This window comes from Loxodonta africana, chromosome 2 (assembly GCF_030014295.1).
Source record: "Loxodonta africana isolate mLoxAfr1 chromosome 2, mLoxAfr1.hap2, whole genome shotgun sequence".
NCBI lineage: Eukaryota > Metazoa > Chordata > Mammalia > Proboscidea > Elephantidae > Loxodonta > Loxodonta africana.
The window spans coordinates 92,808,450-92,815,670 of NC_087343.1; positions in this window are offsets into that span (position 1 = coordinate 92,808,450).

Below are 7,221 nucleotides of genomic sequence, written 5' to 3' on the forward strand. Positions count from 1 at the left end.
TATAAATACTGTAGAGGGCAAAACACATTTCTGATAAAACTATCTTAGCGATGCTGATAATGGTTGTCTTCTCTGTGTGAATGCAACTAAAATGTCCACATTCCTTCTGGAAGCATAACCATTTGCCTCAGTTTACACCAAACTATTCTACTTTAGGACAGTAGCAGTACTGTTGTTCTGATGCATTTATTAATAGTGCCCCACAGAATAGCAAAATAGTTGTTCCCCATGTTTTTTATTGTAATGATAGTTTTCTTCAGATATTATTGGGAAATTGTATACATCAAAGCAGCATTTTCAAGCTTTATATATCACAGCAGTCTTTTAAAACTAGTGATTTGAAAATTTATCCAGCCAACAGATGCAGAAGCAGCCTAATTTATACTTTCTAATGCATATCACTGCTCTTCTAATCATTCCCACCTTGTTTTCCTGATTATTCATAACCATCTACCTCCAAAAGATATACATACTCTGGACAATCTATACATGTAATAAATACATTAGGAAGAAATAAAAGGGCAGTTGCTAATCTTGAGATTTAGTTCTGTGTTCTAAAATAACATTTATTCAACAAAACATTTTAACAGAACACTAGCTATATGCATTCCAGTGAAAGTCCTGAATATGCAAAAGAAATTTTAGGTCAATTCCCATCTATACATGCATTACTTAATAACATGTACACATGTATCTGAAATAATATTATACTGAAACATTCAGAATAAAAGAACATGAATTATATTAACATAAATAAATATGTACATGTATACATAAATATATATGTGAAATGAAAATGTACCCTATCAGGTATATTGGAACATTAGAATTAATTTTTTTATAATTTCATTAATAGTAAAATTGTATCAGTTCATAAAAGTAACATGAATGATAATAAAAAAAAAAAAAAAAAAAAGGCAATAGAAACAGCAGGAACTACTTCCAGGAGTTTATCACCTAATCAGGGAGAGAAGGTACTCTCAAGAAAAGTAGTGTTAAGTGATTGTTTCCAACCAATGTAACCTACATTCAGATTTCCACTCTGTCTTTTCTTTAATCTCTTATTTTGCATAGAGAAAGCAATATGGAAAGGGACCCAGGGTGAGAAAGAAGTTGGGGGTCAAAAGTTCCTTCAGTCTGGAAATCTATAACCCAGAAAAACCACTGCCATTGAGTCAATTTCAAGTTGGCTCATAGAGACCCCATAGGAAAGAAAGTGTCCCATAGGAATTCCAAGAAGCAGCTGGTGTATTTGAACTGCTGACCTTTTGGTTAGCAGCCATAGCTCTTAACCATTGCACTACCAGGGCTCTGATACCTGTAGTAGATATCTGTAACAACCCAATCTCTAGGGTTTGATAATGTACATACAAGCCTATGGGAAGAGTGATGTGGTCTGAAATGTGTTAAAAACCCAGTTACACTTTCAGCAGATAAGGTCACCTGCTCCGCAGCAATATGCTGAGGGGATAGATTGAGGATAGCTCAGTTTTTATGAGAGAAGGGGGGAAGATCAGAATGTGGAAGTTATTCGGTTAGGATTTCAGATCTGTGAGTTAAACAGCTCAGGAGGGAGCTCTTAGTAGTAAAGAAGTACCAGCACAAGGGCATGGGGTTCCTGGGAAAGAGTAGGAAGGAGGAGTGGAAAGGGAATGAAAACAGAGGTAGGAACTCGGAAAAAGAAATGAAGAATTAACTTTGCTAAGTTTTCATGTCAAAGTATTAGCATTCCACGCAGAACACAGAATCTGGCTCTCATTTGTTTTCATTCCAATACAATATGCCTTATCTTTGCTTTCTTTCAGAGATAATCATTCACAATGTCAACCCTTATGAATCCTGAAGGAGTAACCCTTTTATGACATGAAATGTATGCCACCTCAGAGGACACTTGACTACTATAATTAAAGTATTATAATGTATAAGTAGGTAAAAACAGGATTAGATTGGTAACAGTAAGTCAGAAGTTCCAAAATATTTGGAAATATTCCATTTACCTCTTGGGCAACTCATCTGACCACTTTACCTGAGTCTTACCATAGTTAAAACAGGGTCATTCTTTCCTACTACGTTTCATGAGAGTATGAAATTTTACATATTTTTAAGGACTAGGTAGGAGTTCAATTTAATACTGAATATATAGAGTCTTCCTAGATGAACTTCAAAATATTCCATTATTTTCTTTTAAAAAAGGAATGTAAAACTCCACTTCAATTATCCTTCCTTTGCATAATCTCCCTAACGTTATCATTGTACATATTCTGAAATTAACAGACATGCTTCCTATTGATGCACAGATAGAAGATAAAACAGGGGTATGGACTCTAAAAATAATAAAAGCCTAAACACAAAAGACTTTTTCTCCCAGAGGTAAGAAAATGCAGCCTGAAAAAAAAAAAATTTAAGGATTGGCAAACACCCAACATCATTCAGCATACCCGTGTATTATCTGGGCCACTCTGGTAAGGCAACTAAATGGTAAGATCTGTCCTCTGGAGATTAATTCTACTTCCTTTCATATTTTCCATTGAAGTTTCTTTCTTGATAATGTACTTCCAGAACTTCAATTTTCAGGTTACATGCAATATTAAAAGCAGTGGATTCATAGTTTCGAATGGCTATTCTTCCTCAATCTCGTTCTTCTTTTCAGAAAACACAAAGAAAGGCCAACTAATTCAAACAACCAGATAATTTACAATGAAAATTCTACAGCGCCATCATGGAAGACCTTTGCCCTCCTCGTTGTTAAGTTCCTTCTGTTAGGATCATCAAAAGAAGGTAAATATCTCAAAGAAAGTAACAGATAATTAATCTCCCAGGATAAAGGGAATGAAGAACAGGTTACACAGTTTCTCTTCTCATTTTTAGTTATATAGGCTTTCATTTTAAAACCCAACACTACTGGAGTTGAAAACATAAGACTCTTTGAGAAAAAAAAAAAAAAACAGTTATATGTCACTTAATGTCCATGACATATTCTGGGAAATAAAGCGTTATGTGACTTGGACATTGTGTGAACATCATGTTATATAATTAGCGTTCACCGATTTTCCACTTTCGTATCGTTTAATAACCTTTTGTTTCACTTCCAAATTGATATTTCTCTTTTGCCTCTTGCTGTTGCTATTACTAGCACAGGGTTTGTCGTGTTTGGGAGTCATGATGTACTTCACGGTAATATTTTTGAAAGAAAATTAAACAGGGAAATAATGCTACAACACTCAAGAGATATGTGATACACAAGATTGGATGCTGCTGCCTATGAGTCAAAGAATACACTGTTATACGGTAAGCTTTTTATTTGTAAGTTCACATTAAAATAACAATAGAAAGTACAGTACAGTACATACATAAGCCAGTAACATAGGCATTTATTGTGGCTATCAAGACATATGTATTATAGGATATATATGTACTGATCATACCCTGGCAGCATAATCGATTTGTATACAAGAGTGCGAGATACACGTTGAGTGCAGAAAGCTGATGGGTTCACTATATTCAGTTACTTCCACTACATCTTGTTCCCTGATCAGGATTTTTGAACTCTATTATGACCTTATGGGACCACGGAGTTATATGTGGTCAGATATTGCTTGAGTGGACATTATGTGATACATGACTGTAATATACTTTGTTGGTATAATTTTGCCCATTTATAAGCATTGCTGAAACACAGCACGTCTTTTATAAATTCCATAGTACCTTACACAGGGCTAGGTATATGATGTATTTACTGCTTATGAAAACTTAGATTCAGAGTTCGGCTTCTCCCTGAAATTCTTCCCTAAAAAATAAAACTTTACTAGAGGAACCCCAGAAGACATGGCCCCTGGGCTCTCTTTGAACCCAGAACTAAAAGCATTCCCTAAGCCAACTCTTCAAACAAAGATGAGACTGGACTATAAGACATAAAATGATCCTAAGTGCTTCTTAGTTCAAGTAGATACACAAAACGAAATGGGCAGCTCCTGTCCAGAGGCAAGATGAGAAGGCAGAAGGAGATAGGAGCTGGTTGAATGGACATGGGAAATTAGGGGTGGAAAGGGTGGAAAGGTGTGCTGTCACATTGTAGGGATAGCAACTAGGGTCACTTAATCTGTGTATGAATTTTTGCAGGAGAAACTAACTTGAGCTGTAAGCTTTCACCTACAACACAATAAAAAATAAATAAATAAAGCCTCATACGATTCTAATAAGATTCAAAATTTCTCTGAAGTCCCCCAAGATAGTTTCAAATGAAGCTCTTCTTTCCACATAGAGAAAACATCCACAATTTTCTGACAGATGCGCTTTGACATATTCATTTGAATGATCCATTTCTCTGTCTCCAACATTTATTTCACTTGATATACACATGAATAAAAAAAAAAAACCCAAAATATAATATACTTCTCTGTTTACCCTCTGTGCTGAGTTTTTGGGATTAACCTTCAATTGTTATTGCTGTTCAAAGACGCTGTTACATCAAAGAATGTACACAGCCATCTTCTCATGCCAGTCTTGGGTAAACCCGATGACACTCCTAGGCTAGAATACATATTTTATGCTTATATTTGGATATAAAAATGGGAAAAAAAGCTAAAATAAATGAAGGTGAATAGCAAAAAAAAAAAAAAAGTGAGCAATTTTCATGTATGGATAATGAATAGAAATCTTCAGACCCATATTCTGTCAATCCTTGTTTCTCTTGCCAATGGCAGCAAAAGATATACATATGGGAATGAAAAAATAAAAGATCCTCCAATAATAATGCTCTTCAGTCAGAAATCGAGGTGTGGCAGGAGGTTGGACTCTGGACCCTGATGTCTGGGTTCTAATCCGCTCTGCCCCTTGTATGGCCTTGGACAAGTTACTTAATCTCCATGTGCTTCCGTTTACTCATCTGTAAAATGGGGAGGTTTTACCTGCATCATAGGGCTGTTGTGAGAATTAAATCAATTACACATGTAAAATATTTAGTTCAGTGTCCAACACACAGAAGAGGACTCAGTTATGTTAGTCAATAACTACAATCACGCCTATCTCTAGCTCTTTGTGATTACACACTAATAGTTTGGTCAGACAAACAGAAAGGACCAGCGTAAATTAACACAACAAATTGTTTCCTTGTTAAAAAAATTTTTTTAAAGAAAAAAAAAAAGACACTACTGAATTGGCTTAGGATTTTAAACCAGAACTTGTACCTTTTGCCCTGTTAATGCTGTTGGTAATCAAAACATACCTGTTAATTCCCTTTTTTTTCCCCCTAATATCCAAGTTCACTCCTGATAGTCTCCGTGATATAAAGTGTAATGAAAATTAGTCCCACAATCTATTCCACACTTTAACCAATTGATTCAAAAGTAAAAAAGAAAAAAAAAAATCAAACACCTGATTCAGAAATTGTCATAAAAATAATGGCATTCACTACTTGAACTGTGACTAAAATATAATTTCTAGAATAAATGAGAAATTGTTGCTGAGAGTAATAAAAGTTTAAATGTTGACAACAGAGTGTGGAAAGAAGATAGGAGGGACATGGCACAAAAATGAAGGTGGTTTATACAGAATTTCTGAACTGAACATCAGAATTTTCAGACTTCAGGCTTAGTGCCATAAGAAACTTGGAGATGTCAGTTAAAATCTCTGCACTTCAATTTTTTTGTCTGTAAACTAGATGTGTGGACTCATCAGGGGTTTCAAATTGGCAGACTGTCAATCAGATTTCAATTTTGTCAACCAAGGTATATTAATATTTTTTATCATTTTAGACTGGACGTGCACTTTCCATTTTAGACAATATACCACCATTTCCTACTTACTGCATTTATTTGTTAACCTGAGGCATTTGAGTTTGTCATCCTGGGACTAGAGATTTGTAATGATTTTAGAATTTATCATTCTTATGAACATTATTATTGTAAATGTAAAGCATACCAATATTGTGTTAAGAAAGAATTCTATCTGAAAATTTGTCCTTTAAAATTAAGCAATTTTCTCTAGCTCTCCTTTCCCCAACCCTTAGTAATCAAGTGTTTGTGTGTGTGTGTGTGTGTGTGTGTGTGTGTGTGTGTGCATTTTCAATTGGCCATTTGCATTTTTACATAAAACCAACAGTATTTGTGAGACACCATTACGTACCCAAAGAGCCCTGGTGGCGCTGTGGTTAAGCACGTGGCTGCTAATTGAAATGTCGGCAGTTCAAACCCACCAGTCACTCCACGGGAGAAGAGGATTTATAGCCTTGGAAACCCTATAAAAAAACCACCACTGCAGGGCAGTTCTAATGTGTGCTGTAGGGTTACTACGAGTTGGGGTCAACTTGATGGCAGTGGGTTAGTTAGGGGTTAGTTATTATATACCCAGCATTAAACCAAGCACAATGGAGGGACGTAAAGCAGTATAAGACATGACCTCTATTCTCAAATTTTACATTTCTATAATCATGATGGACTTCTAGTATGTATCAGGCACAATGCTAGTTACTTTCACATATGCCATTAATTGCCAATACTGCAGATTAATTGATTGAACCTTATGCCAATTCCCCTTTAGCACACCTTCCTGTATAATAAAGACTGAAATGATAAAAACTGCATTTTGAAATCTCATTGTAAATAAAGGCACTAAAACACCAACCTGAAGCTGACAGAAATGAAGAAAAAATTCAAGCCTTGAGTTGCAATATCGAAGATTCTATGAGGAAAATATTAAATGACACAGGAAACATCAAAATAAGATGGAAGGAATATATAGAGTCACTGTACCAAAAAGAATTGGTCAATGTTCAACCATTTTGGGAGGTGTCATATGATCAAGAACTGATGGTACTGAAGGAAGAGGTCCAAGCTGCACTGAAGGCACTGGCAAAAAACAAGACTTTAGGAATTGACAGAATACGAACTGAGATATTCCAACAAATGGATGCAGTGCTGGAAGAGCCCACTCATCTGTGCCAAGAAATTTGGAAGACAGCTACCTGGCCAATCGACTGGAAGAAACCCGTATTTGTACCCATTCCAAAGAAAGGTGATCCAACAATATCACTAACATCATACACAGTAAAATTTTGCTGAATATCATTCAAAAGTAGTTGCAGCAGTACTTTAACAAGGAACTGTCAGAAATTTAAGCCAGATTCAGAAGAGGATGTGGAACAAGGGATATCATTGCTGATGTCATATGGATCACGGTTGAAGGCAGAGAATACCAGAAAGATGTTTACCTGTGTTTTATTGT